This window comes from Ambystoma mexicanum, chromosome 11, assembly GCF_040938575.1.
Source record: "Ambystoma mexicanum isolate Mex_15411 chromosome 11, UKY_AmexF1_1, whole genome shotgun sequence".
Classification (NCBI taxonomy): Eukaryota; Metazoa; Chordata; class Amphibia; order Caudata; family Ambystomatidae; genus Ambystoma; species Ambystoma mexicanum.
In genome coordinates, this window is record NC_090934.1 from 1,180,855,908 (window position 1) to 1,180,871,108 (window position 15,201).

The window sequence follows — 15,201 nt, forward strand, 5'->3', positions numbered from 1 at the left end:
AAGACCTCTTTCAGTGTTTACCTGAATGATAGGTCCTATTTCTGCAGACCCCAAACAATAGTTGACACAGGGTGAAGAGTTCATAATGGCAAGATAACCAACAATTGGAAATGACTTTCTTCCACGAACCTTGTTCCTCTTTTTCACATCTTTAAAGTAGTCCTGCATAGCATGTTCATCTATTGGATCTCTGAGCAACTGTTTTGTGAACAAACCTATGAAAACCATTCTCTCACTGATTTAGCCCCTTCACGTATTTCACAGACTCTGTCCAATCACGAGGCAGCAGCATGGCAGTTTTTAGGGCACTTCACAGGTGGCAAAAGTTTGAGCGGTGTCCGCATTTGTGGGTCATTGGAATGCATTGGAGGTGGCTTGCACATGAGGCATGCATGACTTTGCATAGTGTGTTCCCCTCAATAGATGTTCAACATAAAAATGTTCATTTTTACAAAATAATCACCCCAATCACACTTTCGAGGATTATGCATAAATTGTTGGCTTTTTTCCGTCTTCATACGGGCCCTTGGAACTCTGAAGGGAAGATCATTTACAGATTGCCAGAATCCTCAAATGTGCCTTTTTATTCGGCTATTCGGTGTGGGCACTGATTTATCACTCTGTTTTTTAACATTCCAGAAGTTTGTTTCACCTCATGGTTAATACAGAAAATGTCTTTCAGGTCATTAAAAAAGAAAGCATGTTGCCAAGGTATATTTTACACCTCCCTGCTTGCCCACATCACTGGAGCCCCTATATAAATTGTTTTAAGATCACCTAGGTTTTTTTTCTTCAGTCAACAGATCAGGATGTTTGCTATGCCAATGCTAACATTTTCACTGCATCAGTAACCTGGCTCATGTTTTCTTTTGTTTGTCGGCATGCATTTTCCTAGTTAATGCTCTTGTCAACTACAATCATGAACCACTCTAGTCTTTAAGATCTGTAGCAATTAGGCCACGGCAACCTGTGCTTACTGGCAAGTTAAGCTCCAAGAAACATTCAGTTTGCCTATGCCCCTCGATCAGAGCATCTCTGGAGATATGAATGTTTGTAGTGGTATGTTCAGCCCCCTTTCTTTCAGGATGTAAATTGCTTACGGGATATATTCTTGCCCAACAAGCATTTTCGGGCAAATGCACAGCCACCTGCTCTACTTCGGTGCTTGCCAGCATCATGCAACTCACTATTTTTCTTCCCATGCCGTCATTCACATGACCTTTTTTCATTTTGCAGTTTTCTGCAATAGATTTCTGAATTGTATGGCCTCCATCTTGACTGGCAGCTTCTGAGTTTGGTTCAAGGTTTCTGTGTATGCAATTGACGACTGCGTGTAAGTGATGCATCCTGTAGCCATTGCCGGTCTACAAATGTTAGACTCCTGGTCTTTGATCAAGTGCCCAGTAATCATTGGGGCAAATTTGGTCCGGTTTACTTGAAGACCCAAACTGTTTAGGAGAAGTGACTGTGGCGTACGGGCAAAAGAAGCTCACAAGCACTTGTATTGATTCTAACTGTAGAGTTTATTTTTTTTTATTGTCAGAATGGAGTACCTTTGATATTGTCAAATGTTGAGGGTTTTTCAGAACATACCCTGGTGAGTGTTTCTGAGACGCTAACTTAAAGTTGCAACCAGTTTATACTTAAGTCAGTCTTTGACCAGACTTTGAACGGCTTTATTACAGAGCAGTAAGGCCTAGACGAGGAGACAGATTTGATATGAAGTACAGTTTACAAGAGTAAAGCCTGTTAGGAACAGAAGTCCACATAGGGAAGTACAAAATATACAAGAAAGCATCAAGTTTGACACACTACTGGTAAGTAAAATCACTAATAAACCTTGCGAGTCCAGTGTTTGAGCTGAGTGAGGTAGAAGGAGCCACACTGCCAAAGCCAAGCCCTTAATTACTGTGCCGAAGCCGCAGTAGTGTGTGGCTAAGGCCAGTCGGCAGTACGTGTAGACTACCTATACCTTGGGTGCTGGCAGCCTAGCTGAGCTAGAAGGAAGGAGCCACACCTCCCAAAGCTGAGAATTCTTTTTCAGTGGCAGAGCTGCTGCAAACTCAGTCTTGGGGCAGTCTGCAGCTGTGCGACTACTTGCGGTGCTCGCCCATTCACTATCGGATCGTCATTGTATTCTTTATTTGCTGTGCAGCTTCCAAGAAGATTTGTTCATTCCGGACCTTTTCTACCCACAGCAACTCTGCCAGAAAAGGTAGTTATCAAGCTGTGATTGTGTCGGTGAGTAGCTCCAGTGAATCTTTTCCTTAGTTACTCAGGATTATGTTGGTTCTTACTTTTCCCAGATTGCTAATTGAATTTGTACTCATTTCAAAAGTCGCTGAGAACACCCACTGTCCGTATGTTCTTTTTCTGATTTTCTTCTGACAAGATAAACAATTTCCATAGACTGTCACGGTGGGAAAACAAAGGACTTCTTTAAACCGGTTCACATCTGCTGTTTTTGTGAAGGGATTGGTGAACTTTGGTTGCCCCTTGGTTTTATTTTGTGACCTGGGAGAGCATAAAAGTGACACAGCTGGGAAGAACGAAAAGGAAAACTCAATCTCCAGATATTTTAAACCTACTCAGTAACTTTAGTACCACAATGAGCACTTTGATCGGTAACACAGTTCATGCCAAGCTATTGTTATGATCGCTTTAAAGACCACCAAACTGGTTTACTACCAACTGCAAACCTTTCAGACCATTTATTAATAGAGGTACCCCGGCTCCTCTATCAAGAAGGAGGGACATTCTGTGCTAACACTTCTAAACATATTTATTTTAGGCCTTTAGAGCACACTGAAAAATTGAATTACAGGTAGTACTAACACACTCTAAAGTACACATCTATGCAATCACCATTTGGTTAACTTAATAAACATCATTTAACTTAATCAAGTAATGCAGGTAAGTAAGTTAGATGCAGGAAATGATGGGAACCAATTACATCAGCAATATCCTAACTTGAGAAGTCCAAACCATAAAATGAAAGGGGCCTTGTGCCCAAAAGACAGTGTTTAACACAGTGTTTCTCACCAGAAAGCATTCGCAATAGCATTCAAAGGACACCTGAAAGTAAAAATGGACAAACCTCTTAACATCATCAACTGCGAAACCATGGTCATACACCTATCAGCAAATCCAAAAACAAACATCACAATCAGACCACCGACATATGATGCTACCTTCGAACTTAATATAAGCCAACACCAACATAGCCATCGAGCACGAACATCTAATAATCCTGGGGGACTTAACATTTGGTTAGAAGAAAAGCATGCCAACTCTCGCAACTCACTAAATGGGCAGCTAACAACCATGAAAATACAACAGTTGGTCAAAGGAGCAACCAGGACACACCCTTGACGCAATCTTCGCCAAGTAAAAACCTATCACTACGGCACCACCGATACAAATACTGTGGAGTGATCATCCCGTTCGTGATCACACTACCAACTCAAGTCTGCATCCAGCCCCCCAAGCTCACAACCATCACAAAAAGAAACTGGAAAACCGTCAAAGCAAGCAACCTATTGGAACAACTGGAGATGACCAAACCTTCAACTGCAGAACTGGAGCTGGCAGACCTAGATGGGAAAGCGGAGCTACTCCACAAATGGAATGCTGATACAATTGAAAACATCGCCATGGAAAAACCATTTACCCCCTCAAAAAAGAGAGCAATGGCAAAATGGTTCAGCCCACTACTATGCACCATGAAAAAGAACAAGAAGAAGCTGGAATTGGAGTGGAGGAAAGAATACAACCAAGACAAGAAAACATTGTTCCAGAAACAAATCCGTGCATACAAGAAGGAAATTCAAAAGGCAAAGAGAAGGCATTATCATGACAGAATCACCAATGCCACCAACACACTAAAAGAAATGAGAAACCCACCAGGTTGCGTCAACACTCCAACCCCCTCAGAGAAACTTTGCAACGACTTGGCAGACCATTTCAAGAACAAAATCAACGACATCCAACAAATCTTACAAAATAGACCAACAAACCATAACACTCAACCAACAGGACCTAACGAAGAGCCACAGCACAAACTCCAAATATTTCCTGAAATATCAGCAGAGGCATTCGCCAAGCTGGTAAAACACAGCAAGAAAGCTGGATCACCCATGGGTACCTGCCCCACCCCCCCCCGACATCTAATCAATCCATGCACATGGAACGCCATCAGAATACTAATGAAACCTCCTAAATGTTTAACTCCCAACAGGAACTGTACCCCGATCCTTCAAATCAGCATATATCAAACCGCTCTTAAAAAAACACAAGTGGCGACATGGAAGACCTCTCCCAACTACAGACCGATTTCAAACATTCCCTACCTGGCAAAACGCCTAGAAACTTACGTATACAAATTAACCCAAGAACATGTAGAAAAACACAACTTGCTACATCAAGCAAAAGTCGGTTTCAGACCTGCAAGAGGAACAGAATCGGCACTATTGTCCATCTGGGATGACCTACAAATGCGGACTTCAACACAACCTCAGCTCTGATTCTGCTCGACCTCTCCGCAGCAATCAACACAGTAAGCCATGACACCCCATCCAAAAGATTGGAAAATCTATAGGTATAACGGACATGGCAAGACTCTGGATTAAATCATTCCTAGCAGACAAAACAGAAATCTGATGGATACAGCCCTTCAAATCTACTCCACGAGTTAACGACTGTGAAGTACCACAAGGATCCTCACTATCACCACTATACTTCAAAATCTACCAGACTCCAGTAATCAGAATCTTCAAAAAATACAAAATGATATGCTACAACTACACAGACGACACTCAAATCATCTACAAAATCGAAGACACTCAAGCTGATCACTCAACCCTAATTGAGTGTCTAAAAGAAGTCTTTAACTGGATGAACACCAACAACTTGAAAATCAACCCAGGAAAGACAGAAATCATGATTATATCCAAAAACCAAGAGAACAATACCTACATTCCCTGGCCAATGGAAATGGGAACTACGCCCACTCCATCTAGGGTAGTAAAAAATCGGGGAGTCCTGATGGACAAAAACCTAACCCTAGAACCATAGCAATAATCGAGAAATGCTTCTTCCTGCTTCTCACAACAAGAATCTTACCTTTCCTCTCCTTCACCCACAAAACACTCACAATCGTCGCCCTCATTATGTCAAGAATTGACTATGCAAACAACCTCTACCTCGGGATTCCAGAATGCCTCCTGATGAAACTACAATGCTTCCAAAATGCAGCAACCAGACTCCTCCTCAAACTATCCAGAAGAGACCACATCACTCCAGCACTAAAAATACTACATTGGCTCCCAGTCAAACATTGCATCACCTTCAAAACAATGGGCCTCATTAGAAGGTTGGTAGTAGCCTTGTCGGTAAAACCGGCACGCTGCTGCCAACCTTCCGAATATTTCCAGTGCCCGCGAATGGGCAATTACCAGGTCATTACGCCCTGCCGGACCCTGGAATTGCCCATTTGCGGGCGCCGGAAAAAAGATGCTCCCCATTCTCATTCGGCCCCTACAGGGACGAATGGGAATGGGGAGGTCTGATGCCCCGGCACCGGTGCATCCGACATGCTGTGCTTGCAGGTAGCTTTCTGCCCGCCAGGTCCGACCTGGCGGTCAGAAAGGCAACTGTGAGCCGAACTCGTAGTTTGCCGGTCCGGGAACTACGGTACCGGCAAACTTACTGGTACCGTGTTTCCCGGACTGGCAAACTTGTAATGAGGCCCCATGTGCATAACACACATGGCAATCGGCCGACAGGGAGCTGAATTCCTACAAAAGAAAATAACAATCTACGAGCCAACGAGACTCCTCAGAACAAGCAATGAAATCCGTCTGCAACCAAAACCATACATCAAGAAAAAACTAAGGGGCACCTCTTTCTCCCTCCTGGCCGCAGGAACCTGGAACAACATCCCGAAAGAAATGAGATACACCAAAGACCACCTACAATTCAGAAAACTACTAAAAACCTGGCTCTTCAACACCGCAGAATCAAATTGAATCAACTAAACAATCGGACAGGAAACACAAAGAACAGGTTGACAGAATTTAGACGCAGACAACACCCAGAACTGACTAAGGGAGCCTCTTACAATAACAAGAGACGACACTAGGTGGAATAGGACACAAGCGACAACCACATGAGGACATAATTGGCATTCCTGCCCATCTCCATCAAACAGCCTCACCCACTCCATGAACGCTACCAAGTGCCATACTTAGATGGAATTGTGAAAGTTAGCAGTTGCCGGAATCGGACGGAGTTGTGGACTTTGGCATGCGCCGGGCCCAGACAGAGTTGTGAATGATGACGGGTGCCGCGCCTGGACATAGTTGCGGGTGGTGGCATGTGCACGCTTGGAAGGGATTATGAACGCTAGCCTGCATGAACAACTGGATAGGACTGTGAATGTTGTCCGTCGCCACATCGGGATAGAGTAGCAGTTGTTGACCAATGCCTCTCCTGGACTGAATTGGGAATGCTATTGAGGCCAGATTTGGATGGAATCGCCAACACTTGCTTGCTTCACATGTAGACAGGTTTCAAAGGTGGACACAGTCGTGAATATTGATGGGCGTCATATATGGAAGGGATTGTGAATATCGACCGGTGCCGGATCTAGATAGTAATGCAGGGCTATTCACGCACCACACCTAGAAAGAGTGTGGAAATTTAGCACATCACTTCTAGACAGTGTGCCAATAACCAACCCACTAACAATTTCACCCCTCTGCATACCTCTCGAACTCTAACCAACCACAACCCTATAGTGCAACAAACCGCACAAACTTCACTACACCGCAACAACAAAACAAACCACACAGACTCACACAACAGCACACGGCGGCTATGACTGGAAAGTACCCTAAGCCCAGCTAACGGTGTTAACCGGGCTGAGGCTGACAACGGCACATCACTGCTCTCTTGCACTTTTTCCTGCTTATTCCCAACTAGCTGTCCCCGGCCACGCGTTGCTGTGGCTCAGTCTGGTTAAATGGAAAAGTAAGAAACGAGAAAGAACACATTTTTAATAGTTTAATTTCACAGTGCTTGTGGGTATAAAATATTTTTTGTTTCATTATCTGTGCAGATATGCCGACTGTAGAACACGCAACATATAATTGTCCATGTGAGAAGCAATCTGTGTCTAGATCTAAACTGCACAATTCTAACGATTGCCCTTGAGCTTTGTTGATGGTGATTGCAAACGCAAGTTGCCATGAATTGAGCTGTTACGATTTCTGCGCTGAACAACGTCATTTGGAAGCATGAGTTGTATTTCCTGATGTTAGATAGGAAATGCTTTGATTCAGCGGTATATCTGGCAAGCAAAGTTTTTAATGGCTCTGGCAGTTCTCCAAGTTGAGGCAGTTTAATGTTCCCGGCGGCGCAACACATTCTTTTTGTTTCTCCATTAAATTTCAGAACCTTGCAATAAGGACACACTTCAGTCATGGTGCCGATGAGAACATGCCGGCTCAAACTATAATCATCAGCTGGGTTGTACCGGAATGCAAGGCGATTGTTATCGCGTAATTTCTGAGCACGGAGTCATGTTTGCCGCTGATCTTCTGTTTCTCGTTGATGTCTTTCAGCCACTCTCAGCCTGTCGCGTTCATTCTGTTGATAACGAAGCAGATCTGAAGCTGCTTTCATGTCCAACAGATGATGCTGTTTTTCAGAAAAGGCATGTTTTTACCTGTCACAGGTGTGTGACATCTATGTATAGTAGGTATATAAAAACACGCGCCCTTTCGAATGCAACGTTGTTTCGAAATTTCAAAGCAATCGGTGAAGAACTTTCAGAGATTTTAAGATTTTGAATAAAAAGAAATTTACATTTTTATTTATATAGATAACTCACCCCACTTCCCTCTCAGAGCTGCCAGTGCGCCAGGGGACCACTCCGGTGGTGATAGTGAGCGGTACAAATATCCTTTAACATTAACATATAGTAAGGGCGCAATTGGCTTGTGACAGTGATTAGTTTCAAACTAATAAAATGTTCTATAACAATTTACTGACTAAAAGGTAAGAGTTCTCCTTTCTTCCAGAACCAAGGCTAACCCAGGGAGAGGATACCAGACCCAGCTTGGACGACCAACGGTGAATGGAATGGAATGGAGATAGGAGACAAATGGACTTACTCCCCAATGTTATCCTTTGAGGACTGGGGCAAAAAGAGTGGGGGTCAAGGGGGAGCGGTCACTCTGATGCTTACTTTAATCCTCCCCCTTCTCCCTCAGAGTTTCCCAGATGTCTTTGTGGATAGTCTTGTGGTTGCTGTGGGCTCGATCTTCCAACCTTTGTTCCGGTGAGAGATGCCCAGGAGTTGCGGGTTTGAGGATTCTTCAGGTCAGACACCACTGCAAGTTGCAATCCCTCTTGGTGAAGAAATGCAGCGATACAGGCTTCCTGGGGCCACTTCACAGGATGGAGGAAGGTGAGTTCCAGCAACAATCACCGTTTACAGATGACAAGCGTCCTTCCAGTTGTGGTCACAGCAGGTGCTCCAGGACAGGTTCCCTTGAAGTTACGAAGATGGAATTCGCGGAGAAGAGACTTGTGCCTTGAGTTGGCGATTACCAAATTTCCAGATTCAAACGCAGAACTGGGAAGTTTCTGTCGAGGTAGCCCACTAGAGAGCTTGCCAGTCCACCTGGGAGTCCAGGGACACTTATGATGGCTCTGAAGGGCTGGATTCTCGGGAAGGCATCGACTAGTTGGTCCCACCAGTCCAAGGGCTGAAGCACCACTCATTGTCTTCGGAGATCAGGCAGAGAAGCAGGGCTTCACCGGGCTGGACACTGGAAGGGATACTTGGCCACTTCACAAGTTTTCTTCGGATCTTCAGCGGTCTCCTCTTCAAGGAATTCTTGGCTCCAACATGGATCTGAGGAATAGCTGCAGAGGTGGCCCGCTTATACAAAATACGAACTGGAAGCAAGTACAAGCTCACCAATGCTAAGGCTCTGCACCACAGCCTGTAGTTGTCCAATCAGGGAAAACTACTGGTTTCACATCCGCCTCAGAAGATGACTTTCTGGCACCAAGGGTATTGACTGGAACTAGACCATTCCAGCTCTCTTCTTGGGCCACACACGCACAGACCCACTAGCCTGTGAAAGCTGCAGCTTTCACAGAGAAGTGCGTGACCATATTTTTTGTACGCTCTTTGCATTCTTATATGCTCTGGAAACATCATGTATGGAATGGGGTAATTGAGCTGATTGCCTTGAGGGACTTGTTTGGAGAAGAATCTTGGAGCTGACAACTATTCCCCGATTGAAGCCATAAGACTAGAGCTGGGGCTGATATCTTTGTCTAGCCTCATTGACATAAACAGAGGCAAAGTATAAATAAAATCATGTTTGCCAATCCTAACTCATTACTGTTTATTATCAAAACTGCTATAGAGGAAAATAAATGTGATGCTTTGCAGAAATGTAAAATTAAAAATTATAAGTTCTTTGCCAAGATAGGATGGCGAACCCACTGGGAATACAGTGAAGGTGCCATCCTAAAATCTCTAAAGAATAGTGCAGAAAAATGGGATTGGGTGGCAAGTATTGTATTATATTTGGTTATTTGTATAGTGCTATTTCCCCATTTGTATGGCCTCAATGCGCTTTTTCCTGGTTGGAACGCTTCAGTGACCGTAGTCAATGTGTCAAGGAAAGTTCTAGAAGTTTAGTTTAGGAGATGCGTGTGTGCATCTTTGCCGGTCTAGGACTTGGGTGGCTGGCTAGGCTCGACTAAGCAGTCCAGTGGTCCAGGCACATGCGAGGGTGCTTTTGGAGGTTGCGATAGAGAGCTATTGAGAGATTTGATGTGTGGCCGACTATACCAAATTTATTTTCCTTGGTAGTCGCTGCATGCAAGTGGCAGAGGTGTTGAGGTACGTTGTATCAGTGGGACGGTTATGTGAGCTGCTAGACCAGAAAGCATAGCCATAGCTGCATTCTATGGTGCATGGGTGCTTGGTCGTGCCTGCGGCGTGTGTCCTCAGATGTGGTGTAGGTATACGTACGAGAGGTCTTCAGGGATTATACGTACCGTAGTTTGCTGAGTTGTATGGCTGGTGTGATTCCCGTTCAGCACGGACGGCGTGGTCTCAGCATTTATTGTCTCTCTAGAGAAAAGGGTCCTATGATGTGCCTGGCATAGGTGGGTATATTGCGTTGTGCCTTAGTGATGGGTGTGGGCTACCCTGCACTACTTATCTCCTTGTTCATGGTCTCTCGTGTGGACGGATCTGGTGAGCAGCTGGGCGCAGTGAGAATGATGCGGGTGTGCCACAGTGAAGGCTGCCTGCTTACCTGGAGTACTTGTCGGGTGGGAGTGTTGTTGTGCATGGGGTGATGGTGTGTCGGATGAAACTGCTGCAAGACCAGCCGGCCCCAGTGTTGTAATTGGTGCAGGGGAGTTGTTTCAGTGGTTTAGTCTCGGGGTACCATGGATCAGGGGAGTATTGGGAAAAGCCAGGATTTAAGGGTCTTCCTGAATTTCAGGTGGTTTTCAGTGTTGCGAATGTGTAGCGGTAGGGAGTTCCAGATTGGTGCTTGGACGGAGAAGGAGGAACCGCTACACCTTGTGGAGCTGTGGGGCGGGACCACAAGGCGAAATGCTGTGCGAGATCTGAGGTTCCTGGAGGGGTTGGTAGGGGACAATGCTGTGTGAGGAATTCCGGGCCGGTGTTGTGGACTGCGTGGTGGGTGATACACATGGCTTTAAAGGTGGTGCGTCAAGCAATTGGGAGCCATTGGAGGACTCTCAGGGTAGGGCTGATGTGTTCATGAAAAAGTATCTGGTATGAGGTCACGAAGTACCTTTTCTAGGATGTATTCTGCCTACAAAGAACCCCAACCCTATTTTAGGCTACTACCTTCTTCAGTATCACAGAGGATATTTATGAACCTTCGATTAAATAGATTGGAGGTCCTGGAGGTTAGGGGAGCTTGGGTTGGTCTTTCTGCTGAAAAGCGAACCTGTAGAATCAGCAATGAAACACAATCCATTGAGTCAGATAGGCATGTTCTCACTTCTTGTCCAACTACGAGGACTTACTATGAATGCTATCTGAGTAAATATGTGGAAGATCTTGATGATATTACTAGTGTAATATCTTGGCTTAGAAATGTTTTGGGCTATAGTCACGGTTTTACAATTGCATTAACACAGGTGTTGCAAATGTGCTAGAAAGTATCTACTAAGCTTTGAAGATGTGAAACCTGTGGCAAACCTCTAGTATTGGGCTGTAAAAGTAGGTGTGATGATCTACTCATCTGTATCTTCTTTTGCTGTTGTGTGCCCCTTATTCATTTAATTTGTTTTAGTTGCTAATTTTAAGATGGTGGTATTTTTGCCATATACCAAGTATTATGTGTTATAAGGAATCTAATTAACTGCCTTATTTTATTTGTTTATTTTAAAAGACTAGCTTTTTTCTCTTTTGTATTATGTGTAAATGTTTGATTGAACTATCTAGACAATAAAAAAATAAAATAAGGACTTTCCTGACCTGATAGGCCAGGAAGAAGGCCAAACTACAATATGATATATGATGCGACATGGCATTTGTAACGCATCTATAGACAAGTGTTTCAAGGGGCAACGAGGCAAGGAAGGGGGAACACAGAGAGGACAGAGACAACGATCTTACTAGGCCAAGTGACATTGAGATCACGCAAGTGCAGGGGAGGGGAAAAGTGCCAGGGGAAAGGGGAGGGGCAGTGCTGTACATGGGATCAAAACAATAACAGGAAGTGCAGCCAGCAGGTGCAAGGGTAAGTGCAAACAGCAGGTGTCCAAAAGTGCAAGTCGGGGGACTGTAGGGTTACAGATATAGACCCAAGTGCAAGGATTGGCGGGAGACAGTGTAGGTGTGCAACTGGGCGGGTAGGGACCTGGGTCCGAAATCGGAGGGTAACCAGGTGACCAGGGCAGTATCAGACAGGAAATCTGCAGGGGAGAGGAAGAAAGAAGGCAGAAGCAAAGAGGAAGGTCTTGAGGTGCTTCACGAACCGGAGCTGGTTCTCCAAAAGTTTGAGAGGCAGGGAGGCTGTTCCAGAGGGAGGCCCCATCCGAAGAAAGAGATCTACCACCAACTCATTGCTTGGAGAAGCGACTGACTTTGAGGGAGTTGTTTTGTATATTGATCTATAAAGCATGGCACAGACCCAAAGGCATCAAGGCGCTGAAGGCAGCGAACCACCAAAGAGGGAGGAGTGAAAAACGGGATCAAAACAAGCATGTCTTTAACTGCCTACGAAAGGCGGAAAGTGCCTGAATGCTCCTAACATGAGGCGGAAGCGCATTCCACAACGTAGGTGCCAGTACTGAAAAGGATTTGCCTCCCATCAGGGAGCGCCGAAATCGGGGAACAGTCCGCAGAAGCTGGTGTTGGAGTTGGAAGAGCGAAGGACAAAGAACAAGCGAAAATCTCATTACACAACGGTTTTAGGGCATGAGCCACGTTTAGTAGCCCTACGCAATAAACACCAATGTGCACACCAAAAAGAATGCAAAAACAGTAAAAATGTAACTGCTGCCACCAGCTTGTCTTTAGGCACATATTTATTTATTTTATGGTTTGATTCTTAAAGAATCTTTACAAATTTAAGAGTTTACAGTTTTACAACTTTAGAATTGCTAGAATTTTACATCTTTTACAACATTTGTCTAAAGCTTAAACCAAACGGACTCAATCTAAAATTACAATACAATAAATACTCAAAAATACCCTACAATGCTGGGACATAAAGTTCACTACTATCCTATACAAATTTAATAACAGTCACAATTTCATTATAACATCGATCGCACAGTGCCAAGGTGACAAGATTTCATTCTTTCATTGTAATTTCGTACTTTGAACCATTGAAACCACAGCCCTAGTTAAACCACTGTAATCTAAAAGTTGAACTTTGGCATAAGTGACTCATAAACAATGACTCTAGATTATTGCAAATAAAGGAAGCATACTAATGTTAAATCTATTTGGCACTAACAGCAGCTCACAGGCAATACTGGTATAATTGATTTTGCGTAACAAATCATTTTAATCACAAGGGATGCCTAATCGCTTCAAGGTTTTCACAAACTCCTGCCAGACCCAGTATAAGTCTATATGCAACTGTTTAGATTCACTGTTCAGACAGTATATCCAAAATGACTCCCTTGATTGTATCGTAATCGTGTACATATTTACCCAGTAAGGTCATGTAGGTTGGGCCCAATGATTTACATTCCGTTAGAACATGTCCTGGTGTCTCAATTTCCTGCGCTAGCCCCGGCATATCCTTTGTTGAAGGGGAATTTTGATATATGCCCCCTTGAAGACCATCACAGGTAGCTGGTTTGTGCATAACCTAAATCTTAGAGGCTGTGCACTGCCGGAATCAGGGCACTGTTTTAAGTAAGCCTGAGTATTCATGAACCTTTGTGACACTTTTGCAATATGTTCCTATGTTCTTATTTATGATCGATTGTAATTATTGCCCCAATCCCAGCGTTCACGTTTTCTGGTAAACATGGATTTTAAGCTGACAAAATTCATGCCCCTCGCAAAAATCTGGGTGCCAATTTATGTTGTTATATAGTTAATCTAACTCCTGATGGATACTGCTGTTATCAATGTCTTGACACCCATCTCCAGCACCAATCTTCAGTAATGTACTTTTTGGATTAGAGTTTGCATTTAAATGCAGGACACCCTGTTGTTTCCATAGCTGAGCTTTCAATGATAATAACCCCAGCTCAAGTCTGAAATATTAATCATGGGTCGATGGGGAGTATCTTAAGACCTTTCTCCAAAATAGCCCCTCCAGTTTGTCTAACCAATTTATGTCTCTCCAAACTAGGGCTTCCAGGCCATATAGGGTAGCAGGGCAGTAACTTGGCTTATTAAGCATGAGAATACCCTTAATAGTGTATCCAGCCGACTAGTTTGCAAATTTGGCTAATAAATGCATTTTGCTTTATGCCTTATTTTGTTTAGTTTCAATAATATGAGCGCAATCTTGCTTTGCTTTGCCCTCATCAGAAGCCCCAAGTAAGGATATTTGTCCACGTAAGCCAAATTATAGCCATGACCTTTGTTTTATCCATATTAATGACCAGTTCATTTAGAGCCGCATATTTCACCAAGTTCTCAAACATCTGCTTTACACCACTGTATGTATGATTAACACAAGATCGTTGACAAATAACATGCAGTGCATGCGGACCCCTCCTACAGTTGTTAGGAGTTTGAGGGACGTCTGCCATATACAGGTTGTACAGCATAGGAGCTACAATGCAACCGTGCTTAACCCCTCTACTTATCGTGACCCTTGCTGAAACATTGCCTGTATCGCCAGTCTCACTCTGGCCCCAGTGTCATAGTGCAATCCCTTTGGTATTGCTACCAACCATGTGGGGCATCCCCCTGCTTCCATTTTACTCCAACATTTAGCACGATCAGTACCGTCAAACGCGACCTGTAAATCAACAAATACTATATATTGCAGTGCCCCTCCTTGGTTTGCTGCCCTAGTTATGAGTGCATCCAAAATCCTAAGGTTGTGAGTGCAAAATCTTCCTTTCCTCCACCCATCTCTGAAGTATGCCCAGAACAAAGGACGCACATATCTTACCAGCCACGCCCAATAGGGGGGACAACCTGTAGTTTTCTGGGAGCATACAGTCACCTTTTTTATAGACGGGCAGCAGGATTGATTGCTGCCATGCAGAAGGAATCGTCTGTGACTAGCAAACTTTCCCAAACAATACCTCACAAATCTCAGACCACCGACTGGGGTCGGACTTCAGAACTATGCTGGCTAAACCATTGAGGCCTGGTGCTCGGGAGCTGCTTAGTTTCTTGATCTTTAGCTCTATGGCGGCCCGTGGGACTTGTAACGGCCGTCCCTTTGAGCAGTATTGCGGGGTCAGACTCTTATCGTTTCCCCCCCTTTTCCATCAAATGGGCTAGCTACACCTGTTCCTTAATAGCGTTTAGTATCCATTTCTTTGCATCCCCTTTTTCCCCTGCTAGCGCCGACCATATCTTTCTAGGATCCCTTCCTTTGAGCAAGCCAATCATATTCTTCCACTGTCTGTTTTAATTTACAGTCTCCAGTGCTTTAACCAGCGTTTGTAGTTACTGATAGTTACCCTTACTCTATGAATCAG

The 15,201-nt window shown here is 44.2% G+C and overlaps 1 protein-coding gene across 13 annotated transcripts in view; it reads left to right on the forward strand.

Moving 5' to 3' along the window:
- Window positions 1-15,201, forward strand: part of CSK (C-terminal Src kinase) — a 914,950-nt gene that overhangs the window by 801,277 nt on the left and 98,472 nt on the right. The gene's annotated exons all lie outside the window — the stretch shown is intronic.